Genomic DNA, 17,847 nt, shown 5'->3' on the forward strand with positions numbered 1-17,847 from the left:
GCACCACTAGCTGCACAACAAATGGGACCATGCTACAAGTGTGAAGGCAAACATTGGCCAAGGGATCGTCCTCATCGGGAAAAAAATATAGAGATATTTGGATATTGTTTAGAATGTGCTGCTACAAATCTCATTCCTAATTGTCCAAAACATCCAAACAACAATGGGAAAGCAACAATTAACATTGTAGGAGTGATGCCTTCTTCAAGCGGATCTAAGGTAGAACCCACGGTTTCTTAAAATGCGGTGACTCGAGCTCAAGCTCAAGAAGTTGCCAAAAATGCACCTATCAAGGAGGAACACAAACATCCTATTTAAACGAAAATCGAGAACGTATTAGTGAAGACTCGTAGAAAATCGTGGAAAGAAAAAAGAGACAAAATGAAAGCAAAAACACTGAAAGAGAAAAAGACTCTAGAAATTGAGCTACAAAAAACCAAAGAGCAGCTAAAATAAGAAAAGGAAAACAAAAAATGAATGGAGATAAGAAAAATCATCCAAAATATCATTGGGAGGTTAAGTCTTAGTATAAAAATTCAATGAGCATTTGGATGCTCTATTGCAAGCCTATGAGGTAAGATTGAAACCCAATCAGACACTGGAACAGAGAAAGTTAACATATCCACATCCGAAGGTTGAAACAAAAAGAATGAAAATGTGCAGAAGGCTTGTAGAGACAACTCAAGCTCTAATGCATCCATAAATATTGAAAATCCATGAGCTAGTAGTGCATGTGCCAGAAAAAGAGAACACAAGTGCATTAAGAGAAAACAACACAGGCGAACCAATCAAATCAAAAAATGCAAAGCCATTGAATATGCCGGTGGTACATCGGATGAGGCCAAATCTCAAGAGATTCAGCCAATTCCTGAAGTGAGCCGTGAATTTTCATTCCCACTCTTTCCATGTTCTTGCCCATTTGTCCCCCATAGATGCAGTCTAATTTTCAGCAACTCTCTGAGAGAAAGTGCGCATTGCATAGGATAAGACATCAATTTTTGCAACCTTTTGGTGTGGATTTCCACTTAGAAGGTACCATTCTAACCTCAAATTTTGTTTCGTGTTCTCCTATGAAAGATGGCAAGGTCTGTAGAGAGTGTGGTTTTCTACGTTCACATGCTATAGACCCGACATCTTTGTATAGTGATCCTATATCTCCAGGATAGAGCTGTGATCCCTATTGATCTCATGGATAAGTGTTGACTATAGCGTGGTCGTCTTTTCGGTTTTCGATCTTCTTCCACAATAAGATGGGGAACTATTGCAAAGGAGAAGAATGGAACACCCCCTTACCACCACAGTACAAAGGAGTACAAACGATAGCCATACTTGATAGTGGGATTGGGTTAGCCATTGCTACAAAGGAAATCTTGGAAAGGTGGAAGACCAACTCTTAGGAATACCTTTGGGTATGCTAGAATATATCATAGTATCCTCATGCAAAATCAAATACAAGCATACCTTTGCGGTAGTGGATTTTGGAAAGGGCAACAACTTTGAGGTTATTTTGGAATGACCATTCATGCATCAACTTAAAATGGTTCAAGTTTGGAGATATGACTACCTCTACTTGCGGCATAAGGGTATCATAACAAGGGTCAGTACAAAGGACCATAGTTATAGAGACATAAATTGCACTCAAGTAGAAGACTTTAGTGTAACTACTGATTCTGAAACGCAATTTCTTGCTTGGTTGAGGAAGAAATTGCATGTTTGTATGTGTGGAGCGTTTGAGTGTGGCAACCTAAAAAAGGAAGATTGTATCTTAGAGAACTAGAAGACAAATACTATGTGAAAGATCCGTTTCCAGAGGAGTTATTTGAACCCTTTGGCTATGAACAGATACTGGTGACTCTAGATGTGTGTGAAAACAAAATAACACCTACAAAGTTCTGTGATGAGAATGGCTATGAAATAACTCCCTATTTTATGATAAAGGTGTTGAAGGAAGCTAGCAAAACATGTGAGTATGAAAGCAGAATAGGTGAGGCAGGTGGCTACATCATGGAGCATGATGCAAAAGTGCAAACAAAGAAAGAAGAGCAACCACAAGAATATCTCATCATTGACATACTTGAAGAATCAACAAGAGTTGTTTCAAAGAAGCCGAATCTAGGAAAAGCGCAACTGAAAGCAGATGGAGAAGTGGTGATTACAAGTTCCATATGAGATGCTCAACAAACTTAGTATCAGGAAAAGAACATGGAGAAGATCAAATATCCATTGTCTCCTAATATAATCAAATTCAACATATGGGGAGAAACATGACTCAAAGTCACATGTTCACTTGTGATCGATCCAAAAGAGAAAAAGAATTTGATGTGTTATGGAACGTGGATGATGATGGGAAAGCTGCCAATCACCAAGCTAGAGGAGATAGTTTACACAAGTTCTAAAATGGCAATTCCTAGATTTAGTATAGCCATACTCAAGTTGAGTACCGGGGAGTTCAAGGATGCTGATGGCCGGAAATGACATGCTATATGGGGTGGCCTCTACACCACACATAGCGTGAACATCTCCAAGCATCATCTCAAGGTAGGAGTGATCCTATAGGTAGGAAGGGGCACCACCTAGCATAAGTGCGGCTAGGACACAAACATAAATAACCTAGGGTAGCAAATGTGAAATACCCTCTAGGTAATCAACATGAAATGGTGGTGTAACAAACGTCCACATGTAAAGAAATGCCTGATCACTAGTCATTAGTGTGTGCACGAGGGAGGTATGTGAAAATCTCAGAACAGGGCACACTGACTGGCGGGAGAGATTGCACGTGATGGAGCACAAGCAGGGCGATATACAAGAGATGAAACATCCCATAATTGTGAGAGATAAAAATAGAGAATGGACCCCACCAATGACATCAATCGTCAACATCGAGAGCGAGCCAAGGTAGCATGGCGTTGATGCCTTCAATCCAAGTGTGCACATGTTGCTTGGCGGGAGAGTAGTGACTACTTCATGTGCATAGAGTGGTCATGATTAGTAACTCAACCGTGATGTGGTGAATCATGGGGAGATTGGTGATGCTGCCAATGCTAAAATGCCGAAGCTTGCAGCCAAACATGATGCCATTAGCTCTCAAGTATGGGGTGCACTACGTGCATTAGTGGTGCTTAAAATGTAGAGTGCATGGAGCTAGTGTGCTCCTCCTTCACTTGTGCCTTGTGTCCCTTGTGCTTTAGCGGAGGCCTCTTTATATAGGCTTGAGAGGTGGTCCTTACCTAATAGTCATTGCAAATATCCATTGGTCATTGTAGAAGGTCTAGATGCCTCTCTAGTAAGAGAGATAGAGAGAGAGGAAAGAGTGGGGTGGGGGGAGAGTTTTTTTACAATCCACTAGCCATGGCTAGGTTATTAGGGAAAAGTGGGGTTTTGGGAATTTACAAGGGTTTTATCGATGGTTCCGGTGGTTGGTGTGAGGTTTTAGTTCTGTTGGAGTCGGTTTTTGTCGTGAGAAGCCGAGATGTTTTGTGTTACCTCCTTTTGGTGCTGGTCAGGGCGTGCCTTCGACGCCACTTCTTGTTTTGGTGTTGGCGACGTGTGAGTTAGCCGCCTTCTTCTTTTGGTGTTGATGTCGTATTTTCCTTTTTTTTGTGAGTGCGTATATAGGTGTGTGCATGTGTGTGCATGTGTGTGTGTACGTATAAGTGTTTTTATGTGTGTGTGTGTGTGTGTATTGATGACTGCGTGATTGTGTTCATATGCTGTGTGTGCGTGCGGGGTGTGGGAACAAGAGATAAGGGGGGAGGGGTATTATATGTATATACAATATATATATATAATTTATTTACGTGCTTACTATGTGCGTGTGCTGGGAAACAACATGAGAGAGCGCGCTGGGGGAAAATGGGAGGGGAATAGTGTGTGTGTGTGTGTGTAGAATAAGAGAGAGAGAGAGAGAGAGAGAGAGAGAGAGAGAGAGAGAGAGAGAGAGAGAGAGAGAGAGAGAGAGAGAGAGGGCGGCGCCTGCACCGACCGACGGGAGAGGGAAAGAGAGAGAGTTTTGTTGTGGCCGACACAGAGCGAGCGGGAGAGCAAGGTGTGAGGTGGCGAGGGAGAGAGTGTGAGAGAGTGGGTGTGGATAAGAGAGAGAGAAGGGGGGAGATCCTCCTACTCTACTGCCCCTTCGGGCTGGTCCGAGCACAGAGAGCGAGACAGAGAGAGCGGGGGTGAGGTGGTGAGGGAGGGAGTGGGTGTGTGGGTTGTGGGAGAGAGAGAGGGATGCTCTCATGCACCTACGGGCTGGTCCAAAGGACGCGCAAGGGAGATGGGGAGGTGGTAGGGCTGCTTTCGGCCGACACTGAGCGAGGAAGGGGGGGGGGGGGGGAGTTTAATGGGGTCAAAGGATGGGATATAAGGGATAGGGAGAGTTGCATTATTATAGTCCCTTTATGGGTTGTTCACACGCAGCAAGAGATAGACAAGAGAGAAGGAAGGGGAGGACGGTAGTGAGAGAGGGGAGAGATGGGGGGGTCGGGCTCGGCCTGTCGGTGGGAAGAAAACAAGGGGAGGAAGAGAGAGGCGTATGCAAGGCAAAGAAAGAGGGGGGAAATAAGAGAGAGAGTACGGATCATAATGAAAGAGAGGGAGATTTTGAAGAAAAAAAACGACGTCTACCATTCGTTTTGTAGAACCTCAGCTCTCTGGCCGGGCTAGAGGGCGGTGTGGATAACCCGGTGTCATTAGCCCTCTCCGTTAGGTTAGGGGCATTCATGCCTCTAACTCTTCTGTTTGATCATTGTCGTCGGAGGTGGCGGTTGATGGTGTATCCTCATCAGGAATGTTGATAGGTGGAGCCTGATGAATTCGAAGAAAATAAGGTTTGAGTCGCCAACCATTTACCCTGGTTTTATGAAGTTTTCCATCAGCTTCCATATGCTGGTAACTTCCATTGGCATACTTTTTCCTGATGATGAAAGGGCCTTCCCATCGGAGTAGGAGTTTCTTATCTTTGCGTGTGTCAAAGCGATTGTCGTAGCGGAGCACCAACATTCCTTTCTTTAATTCTTTTTGTCGAAGATGCTGGTTAAAGCTAAACCATCTATGCTCTGCTTGTGCCGCATAGTAATTTATTGCTTCTTCTCTATCCAGCTGTAGTCTTTCCAAGTTGATGATGTGATCTCTCAAATGCATGTTAGGCCGTTGAAGTTGGCTTTCCATTACTCTGAGACTTTGTAGTTGCACTTCAATGGGCAAGATTGCTTCCTTACCAAATACCAAATGATACGGTGTGAATCCCAAGGATGTACAGAATGAGGTTTTGTAGGCCCACAAAGCTGGTAGTAGGTACTTATCCCAGTCTCCCAGGGATGATTGTTTACCTGCTTGGTAATAATTTTAGAAACCATTCCATTCAACTTTTCAACTAGACCATTACATTGAAGGTAATATGGTGACGAGTGCCTCCTTGTAATGCCAAGTTTCTGCATTAGTTCTCCTACCAAGTTTTCTCTGAATCCTGGTCCTCTATCAGAGATGATCTCTAATGATGTGCCAAGCCTACAACATATGTGCTTGTAGATAAACTTAGCTACCTCTACCGATGTGATTCTAGTAGTGGTTGTAGCTTCCGCCCATCTAGTCATATAGTCGCCTCCCATGATGATGTAAAATTTCCTTGAGTTGGCCCTAGGCAATGGTCCTATGGCATCAATACTCCACTTTTCAAATGGTCCATATGAAAGGATAGGTGTCTGAGGTTCAGGCATAAGTGACCTAGTGCCGGCCTTTTGACACAACTTACACGTCTTGCACCAGTGGTGTACATCTCGGTTGAGGCTAGGCCATATGAAGCCAGCCTGCAAGATTTTTCTACTTGTTATGTCTAGGGAAAAATGATGACCACAAACCCCGTCATGAAAACTAGCAATTACTCCCATGATTTCATTAGAGAGAGGGACCTTCCTAAGTATTTGGTCCTTACCCTTACAGTACAAACCGTCATTGATGAGCCGATACCTTGTGGCCTTCCATATCAGCCATTGCTTCTGTCCCTTTGTTAAATCCGATGGGCATTCCCCTGTTTCCAAAAAATGCATGATGTTAGGTAGGGCATCACTACCTTGAAATAGAGGGATCTTTATAGCCCCAACCACCACTTCCTGCAGTCTTTCACTTGCTAGGGCATCTGCTTCATGGTTTTGAGCCCTTGGGATATGGTGTATTTGAACTTCTTTAAACTTACCCATCAAGATTTTTACACCGCTTAAGAGAGTCCTCAAGCTAGGATTCTTGCATGTCCATGCTCCATTTACTTGCCTTACCAAAAGTAGAGCATCCCCAAATACGTTAAGGTGTTTACCCCTTGCGGCACCATTGTAAACCCTTGGTTAGTGATGCATACTCGGCTTCATTGTTAGAATGTGAATCTAACAATTGGCCAAGAAAAAATACCTTGATACCTTTGTCATCAAAGACCACTATGCCTGCAGCTGCTTTGTCGGATGCTCGCTTGTAGGCTCCATCAAAGTAGAGAGAGTGTGCTCCTTCTACCATCAGTGGTACTGGAAGTAATCAAATTTCTTCCCTTTTAGATTGCTTCTCCTTCCTCTCAAAGCCTTGGTAGGTCATGAGTCCTCCCAAGATTGCCCTTGTCGTGCTTTCCACCTATACCATGTAGTCAAAATCTTGCAGACGAACTAGACATTTAGTAAGCCTAGCAGACACATCCATGTGTTGTACAACATAGGGAAACATCTCATCCGTGGTTAGAATCACAAATTTCTTAGGCAGCAAATATGACCTAAACTTTGTAGTTGAAAATCTAAGAGCTAGGACTAGGTGTTCTACATGGGTGAAACCTTTCTCTGCTGTTGTCATCATTCGACTAGAGAAGTAAATTGGCCTCATGAAAGATGTTGTTGTATCCTTTTGGAGTATCATAGCCCCCAATGAGTCATCACCCACACTTGAGGTGACAGAATTTTTCATCCCACTTGGGTGGTGAGATAGTTGGTAGGGTGGCTAAGACCTCCTTTACCTTGTTGTAGTGATGTTCGCTTTCCTTGTCCCAAGTGAAAGTTGATTTTTGAGTGAGTTGTTGCAGTGGTAGAACAAGTTGTGATAGTAGATGTATGAATCTACTCAAGTATCTCACCTTTTGTAAAAAAGAGACCAGTTGACGTGCTGTTGTTGGTGAAGGTAGGGCTATGAGTGCAAACACCTTACTTGGATCGGTGTTGATACCTTTTGCTAAAATTTCATGGCCTAGTAGAACGACTTTACTCTCCCCAATGTGGAATTTGTCCACATTCAATTGCCCGCCTAGGCTTTGCAACATGGCCAAACCCTCAGTTACCTTTTTATAAGTGTGAAATGCAAGAGCTATATATACAAAAATCATCAATGAACATTCTTGTGGATGTTCCAAAGAACGGTTGGAAGACATACTTGACATATCTTTGGAATGTGGCAGGTGAATTTGTGAGACCAAATGGCATAACTCTGTATGCAAAACAACCCCATGGCGTGATGAAAGTGGTTTTTAGTTGATCTTCCAAGGCTATGCGTATTTAAAAATATCCAGAATAACCATCACACATGGTGTAGCATTCAAAACCTGCTACTTCATTCAAAATTTCATCCAAGAAAGGGAGAGGAAAGTGGGTTCTCTTTGTAGCTACATTTAGTGGTTTGTAATCAACGTAGACCCTCCACTTACCATTACTTTTAGGCATAACTACTACGGGTAACACCCACTCTGAGTTTTCTACAGGATAGATGAACCATGCTTCTAGTAGATTCCTTACCTCAGCTAGGAGTGCCTTTTCTTGTATGACCCCCAGCCGTCGTAGCTTTTGCACAACTGGTTTTACCCCTTCCTTCAGCTTAATATGATGTTCCACTACTGTAATACCTGCGATTCTTTCATAGTTGTCAATGAAAAGGTTAGGAAATCCCATCAACATTTGCAAAAAATTATCTTTCTCCTCAATTGTTAACTCCTTAGACAACATACCCTTCAACCTACTTCCTCCTAGGCCAGGTGATTTACTTTCCTCTTCATGGCGTTGCTCTTATGGTGACGGATCGCAAGTTGTGCTTACTCTTTGTGGATCTTTCATGATGATACCCATTACATTGATGGAGCTGTCACTTTCGTCGGTGGATGTGGTCTCCTCCTCAGAAGTGGAAGACTCACTAGTGGTTTCATCTGCTGATGTCTCTAGGTCTATTTGCTTCTTCTTGACAGTCTTCATGTCGTAGTAGATTGTCTCCCCTTTCTTACCAGTCATGCATAGAAGGCCAGTGCCCCAATCTTTTTTTTCCTTCATGGCCATCAACCATGCCCTTCCCAAGATTAATGGATAGACCTCCCCCTTAGTAGGCATTACAAAAACATCTACTTCTACCTCTGTGTTGAAAGCTTTTATCTTCACAGCATGTACCACACCTACACACTTTACTTTTGCGTTGTTTTCCATCTTTGCCTTGCATGGAGAAGGCTTGTCAACCTCGAGCCCCAACCGTAGCATCATAGCCTCGCTCATCACACAGATTTGTGCACCTCCATCAATGTAGGTGTTGCCAACCCTCTTTCCTTTTATGTTGACATCGACAATTGGAAGGATGTCATCCCTGTTGCAACCCGAAATTGCTCCGGCTACCTTTGCTTTGGAGCATCTTGTACTTACCATTTTGGACCATTGTTGCCTTACCTTTGGTGCGAGATGTAGCAGCTATGGGCAAGTAGTCTTTGGTCCTTTCTCTGCCACATCGAATGTTAGATCATAGGGCTTAGAACTTTTCCCTAACTGGAAGTTGGTGATGCCTAATTTTCGTCGTGGCCTGGATGGCCTCTTGCTAGTCTCTCCTTTCATGCTTCTCTCATCATCAGATTGTGTATCTTTCTCCCTCCTATCTCTTTTCATAGTCATGGCTTCAAATTGTTCTACAAAGGTTACCTTCTCCTTACCCTTATCCCTCTCCTTTGCTCTGGGCAGATCCACCACTACGGCCTTTCCTTTCTCTTCTAGCCTTATGATGTTTACAGGGCGATTAGGTGGTGGTGTCGGTGGAAGAGGTGGAATGGATGCTTGTGATGGTGCCTGCGGTGGACGTAGAATTTGTGTTGGTGGGGCTGGTACTCGGGGTGGGGGTGTTCTTTCTCTAGGGGGTGATAGTTGGTTCCTCCTTCCTCCTCTATTATAGTTTTGTCGTGGTTTGGGATAGTAGTACATACCGTGACTATCATCTCCGTAGTTGTAGCAGTGATATTCCATGTTTTGTCATCGTGCTCTTCCTGGGTCTTGATCTCTTTCTTGATTCCTTCCTTGCTGTATTAAGTGGATAGAAAAATTCTGCAGAGCTGGTCAGTAATATGGGCCAACATATCTTGTTGGTCATCTCTTACTCCATGAGCCGGCGGTGGTGGAGGGATGGTGGTTGTCGTGGTTGTTGGTTGGTGCGATGTTCTTCCTTCTGTTGACTCGGTTTCTTTGGATTTCATTCATAGCTTCTTGTCCTTAAGGCGAGCAATCTTGACGGCTAACTCGTATGTAACCGGGAATCTACCCTTCACCTTCTCCTTGAGAAGCGACCATAATCCATGCGTGAACCGGTCTTTCTTTAGGAAATTGGGTGCAGCTTCTCCGCTTGCCAGTGACTCAACCCACCGTTCCCACAAATCCACAAATTTGGACTCATAGGTGGCATATTGTAAAAGACCCTCCTGCTTCAAGTCTCTCAACTTGTCCCACAACTTCTCTGAAGTGGTACCTCCCCCAAAGTGCCTCTTAAAAGCGGTTTTTAAGGGCTCCCAGTCATCCTTAGTTGCTTGTGGGAGTGCATTGTACCATGACCTAGCTTCTAGCTTCATAAGATGCTTAAAGATTCTAACCCGGGACTCATTTGTATCTTTGTTGCTCACTACACATGCTACTTCAAAGTCATCTAGGAAGTCTGTTACCAAATCCTCCCCCTTCTTTCCTTTAAATGTTGGAAATGCTACACTTGCCATGATTACTGAGAGAGAGCTAGAAAGACACACTGCTTAGCTTGCAAAAGTTTTTTTCCTTTTTTCTTTTTTTCTTTACAAGGAGGCGTGTATACCCTCTTATACTAGGACATAGATTAAAATCTCAAACGGTACATTGCCTTGTACCAAAGGTAAGACAAATGGCCGATCTGATGCCAGAACCTCAAAAAACCGCTCTCCACCTAGCATGGTGTCGATGACATGCTGGCAGTGAGCCTTCAAGTCTAGTATTACCTTGATTGAGCGTAATCATGTCGGTATGTGTGATCTGTCTTGAGGTAGATTGTACTCATTCATGTGAAGCTTAGAGGTGCTTAGTCATTGTCCAAGCTTGTGGGAGAGGGTGGTGTTCTTTCCTCGGTGACTTGAGTTACCCGATTCTTGAAGTAGAATAGTGTTAATTCTCTATTGTGCAGAGCTCCCTCCATCTTGTTGTTGCGGTTTGGTTGTAGGTTGCGGACATGGTTTTGACCTTCTCCTTCTTCTTCTTGGCACCCAGCCTATGTATATCCACTGAGGTTGGCGTGTTGGTTGACTCTCCCACTGCAAATCAATTACCATTATGCATGGCACTTGAGCTTCGATGGAGATGCGGAGTACGTCTAGTTGTGGTTGGAGCTCTTCTTCTTCTCTCTTCTAGTTAGCAAATCCTGCTAGCCATTCATCCATCCAAAAAACTTTAGGCGTTTTAGTCTTGTAAACTGGAAGGTTTCATGAAAAGATCCTCCGTGGGGGCGCCAAAAAAATGATGGCCGGAAATGACATGCCATATGGGGTGGCCTCTACACCACACATAGCCTAAACATCCCCAAGCATCATCTCAAGGTAGGAGTGATCCTATAGGTAGGAAGGGGCGCCACCTAGCATAAGTGCGGCTAAGACGCAAACATACATAACCTAGGGTAGCAAACGCGAAATACCCTCTAGGTAATCAACATGAAATGGTGGTGTAACAAACGTCCACATGTAAAGAAATGCCTGATCACTAGTCATTAGTGTGTGCATGAGGAAGGTATGTGAAAAGCTTGGAACACGGCACACTGACTAGCGGGAGAGATTTCACGTGATGGAGCACAAGCAGGGCAATATACAAGAGATGAAACATCCCATAATTGTGAGAGATCAAAATAGAGAATGGACCCCAAAGATCAAAACAACATTGCACCCTTTATTGGCAATGACGATACTTACAAGTGGTGATCTTGACGATTACAAACCTGGCTCTTGGCATTAGGGATGCATCATGGAAGGTAGGCACCATATGGTGCATAGTGAGGTTGAAGTTAGCGGGAAGGTTAGTTAGGGAAAAACATCAAGACGATGCAACCACCAGCGACATCAATCGCCAACATCGAGAGCGGGCCAAGGTAGCATGGCGTTGATTCCTTCAATCCAAGTGTGCTCATGTTGCTTGGCGGGAGAGTAGTGACTACTTCATGTGCATATAGTGGTCATGATTAGTAACTCAACCGTGATGTGGTGAATCATGAAGAGATTGGTGATGTTGCCAATGCTAAAATGCCCAAGCTTGTAACCAAACATGATGCCATTATCTCTCAAGTATGGGGTGCACTACGTGCATTAGTGGTGCTTAAAATGTAGAGTGCATGGAGCTAGTGTGCTCCTCCTTCACTTGTGCCTTGTGTCCCTTGTGCTTAGCGGAGGCCTCTTTATATAGGTTTGAGAGGTGGTCCTTACCTAATGGTCATTGCAAATATCCATTGGTCATTGTAGAAGGTCTAGATGCCTCTCTAGTAAGAGAGATAGAGAGAGAGGAAAGAGTGGGGTGGGGGGAGATTTTTTTTACAATCCACTAGCTATGGCTAGGTTATTAGGGAAAAGTGGGGTTTTGGGCATTTACAAGGGTTTTGTCGATGGTTCGGGTGCTCGATGTGAGGTTTTAGTGTTTCTAGAGTCGGTTTTTGTCGTGAGAAGCCGAGATGTTTTGTGTTACCTCCTTTCGGTGCTGGCCGAGGCGTGTCTTCGGTGCCACTTCTTGTTTTGGTGTTGGCGATGCGCGAGTTAGCCTCCTTCTTCCTTTGGTGTTGATGTCGTATTTTCCTTTTTTCTCTTCTTTTTTGTGAGTGCGTATAAGCATGTGTGCATGTGTGTGTGTAGCAGTTCTAAATCTATATATATATACGAAAATGAACACTAACTGTTCACAAACCAACAATTCTAGAAAAGTACAATGGATTTGTACAATAATTTATTTGCAGTTGAAAATAAATTTTGTACAAGGTAATGAAGATAACAGAATATAGCTTGGGAAACTGCAAACCCAAAGTCTGGGAAATTTTGCTTCACATTAAGAGATCCTCCATTTGTTAAGAACAGAATGTTTTAATCAAGGAAGGTAGCCCTCACCCGCACCCATAGCCACAAGAAAACAATTCGTTAGCACGTGACTGTACGCAGGTGATGCTGGGCATCATAGTTGTTATCCATGTCCCCATTAAAAAAACACACAGTTCTTAACTTGTATTTTGAATTTTTTTTCAATAAATTTCTTGGCTTTTTTACCCATTTGAAAGTGCAAACCACATAGAGCTGCTATATATCTGTTTATTTCTCAATTTTATATATATATATATATAACTTTCTTTGCCAATCCTAAGATTTTAGGAGTTTTTTAGGAAAAAAACTAAAAAGAACTTTCTTCTCTAATTAGATTGGAGCGAATTTCTCTCTATAGAGGTATGCACACGCAATCTTGAACTGGATCTCAAATTCATACGTATTACCACTTCCTTGTATAAAAGAAATCTTTCGGAACTGATCCCATCTTAAGCACCATTTTATAAACAAGCTGAGATATCCCAAAAACTTTCTAAGTTTTTTCCACTTTACAAAACAGAGCCACTCCCCCCTTTTTTGTTTAGTTCTATTTACTTTATATATCAAGAAATAACTAAGTTAATATGTCATGACTGACATACAGTTGCCCCAAGTCAGCAATGAACTGTTTACCAACAATACCCTAGGCGACTCAGTCCTTAAGAGCCAGCTTAGCAATCATACGAGAAAGAAAAGATGTAAAAGTATCCAGCCTGGATCAGCAAAAGAAAAATTATGACATTGCTCATAGTATAGAGAACCTTTTAAATTACCAACTAGAAGCTTTTTGTAATATAAACTGCAAGATGGTAGGTAAAGACCAATTTATATAAACTCAAGTGAGAGTAAAAAGCTAGCTGATAATGGTAAGCAAAATTTATTGAATAATTGAGGGTCAAACCACTAATGGTCAGTAGAAATCCTTCACTACTTTGAATCGGTGATATGCCACCGGAAAATTTCACTAATCTTCCCCTCATGTGATGTATTTATGGTAAAAAATGCCGAGTAACTTTGAAACCAGCAATTTACAACCACAATCCAATATATGAAGCCACTTAATTCCTACAAAATATCAGAAGATGGGGCTACCCATCCGAAGCCAGTATTCAGCAATTTCAAAATACCTTTTAGTTGATTCAGTAACATATGCATTTGCACTAAAAAACAAAATAGTCTACGATATGTCACCTTACCCAGAGTACTTCAACTTTTTTTGTATTACAACTTACCAAGGTAACCGATCATTGATTTTTTTTCTGTAAACTTCCGGCTATATTCGGAGGCCTGAAGTATCCAATTCAAAAGTACTTACCTTCCATTGAAAAGCTAAAAAATCGTATCATAGACATCTCATATACCATCACCCACCATGCAATCCAATACTCAGTACAACCATTAAAATACACTCGAAACGAGACAGTTTTTACAATTAAGGACAGAAATTATCCCAAAAAACCTTTTGAGAAATTAGGGACAAAAATTATCTCAGAAACTATCTCATAATTTAGGGACAGAAATTATTTCATAAATTTACATAACCCGGATTTTATTCAACACACCCCATATTTCACGGAAAAAACCAACATCATTAGTCAATGAGACTCAAAATCTTCGCGATTCTTAGCTATATGAGCTATTTTCAATCCTACCACAATGAGACAGTTTTTAAAGACCTGGTTCTTTTATAACAGGACAGATTGAACGATTTTCTTTTTTTATTTTACCAAAAAAAACCAGCTACTCTCAGCAAAGCCCCATATTCCATCTCATACACTCTTTCAATAGATTTGAGAACAAAATAAATTTATGTTAACCTGTAGATTAGGAGCCGAGGAAGCCTCCACAATCGTCTTCTCAGTTTTTTTCGGCATATTGAGCCCACAGCAGTCAGTAGATACTCACTCACACAGTTTAGAACTAACACACATAGAGAGATGATAACAAAAAATGCTGCTAAGTGAGTATGAGTACTCACCTTGTGAGTCATTTATACAAGTTGATGCCCATCTGCAGAAGGTGCGACACCCAGTTGTACCAGTCACCTACAATCGAGGTCGCTAGTAAGGGCTTATCCTCAGGGATTACCCCCAGCCAAATATCCGGCGGTTACAGGCCCTTTCGCGCTACTTCTGCTTACCCTAATCGGCTGCAGGCCCACACCCCAGTACAGGCGGTAGCGTGAAGTAGGAGGCACGATCAATTAATGCAGGGAATACTAAACCAACTACATATAATTTTCATTTACCCTAAAAAAATGTAAAGATAGTTTTAAGTTACATGCAAGGACAGGTCATATTGTCCGCCACCTCACCCTGGCACCAAATAACAATGTATTCCCATAGTCTATACCCGGTCGGAATTATTGCATCCAACCTTGGATGACCATACACAACAGTTCTCATATACTTCCCCGAACCATACAGTAAGCTCATGTTATACTGCTATCCACTAGGATGTGCTGACCTAAAAGGTGAGAGATTAAACACTATTGGGTAGTCTCTATTATTATTTCCATTTTGTTCTAGGAGTCGTAAAGTGGGTTCATAAAAGAAAAAGTGATATTTTTACAAAAAACCAAGTCCATAGTAACTTTTTCGGAGCAACTCCAACTAAATTGCACACCCGGTGTAACAAACCTTGCTACAGAGCATTTTTTGAACAATGAAAAGATAGTATTAAGTTAAATGCAAGGACAATTCATATTGTACACCACATACCCAATTGCAATAGATAACAATCTATTCCCATAGTCGATACCCACTCCGTAAATTTGTTACCAGCTTATTGTATCAAGCCTCGGATGATCATACATAGCAAGTTTACACCTACTTCCCAACCTTATAGTAAGCTTTATGTCATTCAGCTATCCACTAGGGTAAAATATGCGTCGATCTTAACGGTGAGAGTATAATCAATTTTGGGTAATCTATTTTCTTTCCAATCTGGTCTAGGAGTCATAAAGTGGGTCTATAAAAGATGGGTGATATTCTTACAAAAACCAAGTCCAGAGTAACATTTTCGGAGTTAGCATCTTCAGCTAAATTGCTTACCCGGAGTATCTAACAAATTATGGAATACAGTCAAGAACAGGTTTTCTCCATAGCAACTGCACATCTTTATCTGTCAAGTACATCTACTCGGAGAGAAACCTTACTCCGTTATGAACTTCATTTATTTCCGTAGTTAGGAACCTCTGTTTCCCAAACTAAGTGGTGGACCTATCAGGACCGAGTGACGCGTGTGACTCTTTGGGGTCGAGAGCATTTCAAAAACAATATCCGATTGGGATGGTTACTGAGGCACTTGGCCTAGGGCCACATTATTATTACATAGAACATTCAATAAAGGTAGGTTTTTCAGATTGGTTATACCTGCTAGCCCAGTTTCTACCTCCTCATAAGATCTTCTTGTACCATAGTTATGGTCATCAACTAAGAGGATATTTTAACAGTACTCCCCGCACTCGGGAGTATGGGGTAGCCTTGGCGACTCGTATCCTACCTTTAGTTGAGCGTCCAAACACCTGCTTTTACTGTGACAGCTATTTGTGTGATCATGTAATGGGTGGCATAATAGAGATGTAGATGAAGGGCACCTCAAATAATTATCAGCTAAGCTTTTTTGTCTAGTGATTTTGTGTGTGTGTGTGTGTGTGTGTGTATAGAGTAAGAGAGAGAGAGAGAGAGAGAGAGAGAGAGAGAGAGATGATGGACATGATGATACAGCAAGAAGCGCAACGTTCCGTTGTGGAGCACGAGCGCAAAGAAAGAAAGGTAGAATTAGATCGTGAAGGCGGACGAAGAAGAAAAGCCGAATTGGATCGCGAGTGCAAAGATAGATGAGAGGACTTGGAGTTAGAGCTTGAGGTGCAGAGAGACCAACACATGCAAGAGTTGGTCCTACAAGTACTTACCTCAAAACCCGAGCCCGCCACCAAGTAGCAGAGACTCGAACTCCAACAACCCCGTCACAGAGAAGATCATGTTTAGTAAGTATGATGGTAAGATGGATACTAGTGTTATTCATTCTTGGTTGCATCAATTTAATGCTTATTTTGCGACAACTAAGAAGACAGGGAAGAACAAGGTTTTGATGGCATCCATGTACCTTGTTGGTGATCTCCCTCAATGCCATATAGTTCGGTACCAGTGCCTCACTTTAAAAAGGAGGGGATGTCACATGCACATCTAACCCTATGTGCACATATGTGTCTAGGGTTTAGTTCAGCTTAGGAAGTATTTTGGCACCTTTGTGAGTCTGTTCGTAGACCGTGCATGTCCAGACACTTAGAGTAGTTTCATTTCCTTTGGTTTCACACAACATGATCATCAGATTATAATCAGTACCCATCAGAGACATTTTACGATGCATAGAACCCATTTTTTCTATTTTAGCCATTTTTCACTTATTAAGTAACTTTGTTGGGAAGCTGGGTAGGGCAAAGTTGGTAAGTCAATATATAAGAAAAGTTGATGCTAGCACTTTCTGGATGAAGAGGCAGAAGATAGTATCTGACAGTGCACCTTCTCAGCAAGATCGACAGGAGAACCTAGCGTTTTCTACCACAAGGATCACCCAGTGTTTTTCCTCGCAGATCAGCCTAGTGTTTTCAATAGCAATAGATCAGCACTAGCGTTTTTGCAGATCACAAGACAACCTGGCACTTTTGCAGATTGCAGCTCAGTCTAGCGTTTTGCAGATTCACGACGATAGAATATCCATTTTCATCAGCGTTTTCAAATTTTAATATATAGACACCGCAAAACAAGTTCCAAACCTCGCAGATCTCACCTTTCTGAAGTAGATTTTTGCCGCACGGTCAGATCAATCAGTGTTTGCAGATTCAGCCTGCTATTTGCAGATTTCAGCATCTGTGTTTTCAGCGCATCGCCGTCACGTCATTGTCACCAACATAGAGTCAAAATTCAGCAGATGAAAGATTTGCAGATTTCAATCCCTGACGTTTTCCGTTTTCAGCCCGGTCATCGTCGTCGACATCGTCGAAAAGTCCATTGCATTTAGACCATTGTACAAATATTGTGCGATCAATAGCATAGACCTCTTTCGCCATAGAGAGTGGGGCCCTTGGAGGAGGGTTTGACAACATTCTCGTGTCATATTCTCTTCTCTACCTCTCAATCTCAGCACCTTCATTCACAGTGTTTATCCACTTTGTTTGTGATCATTTGCACTCTCTTACTAAAGGAACAAAAGGCTCTCCCTTCCATAAGTAAAAGGAACCCTTGAGCACAGTTCGGAGCACTCATCTTGAGCAAAGTTCAACATTCACTTCCGCTGCACCTTACGTCACCTTTTCCTTCTTTTTCTATTTGAAAGCATAGATTTGTGATACCGTGTTGTGCTTGATCCCCCTTTTTTAGAATTCCTCTATAAATTCATGTAAGTGTTTTTCTATGTGTGGAAAATCATCTTTGTTTAATGATTGGAACCACGTCAAGGCTATTCCTTCCAATATTATCCCAAATCCCTCGTACTGCGTATGGAAATTTGCAATTTGTTTAGCT

This window comes from Adiantum capillus-veneris, chromosome 18 (genome assembly GCF_014529385.1).
Source record: "Adiantum capillus-veneris isolate H3 chromosome 18, ASM1452938v2, whole genome shotgun sequence".
In the NCBI taxonomy this organism is placed as follows: Eukaryota; Viridiplantae; Streptophyta; class Polypodiopsida; order Polypodiales; family Pteridaceae; genus Adiantum; species Adiantum capillus-veneris.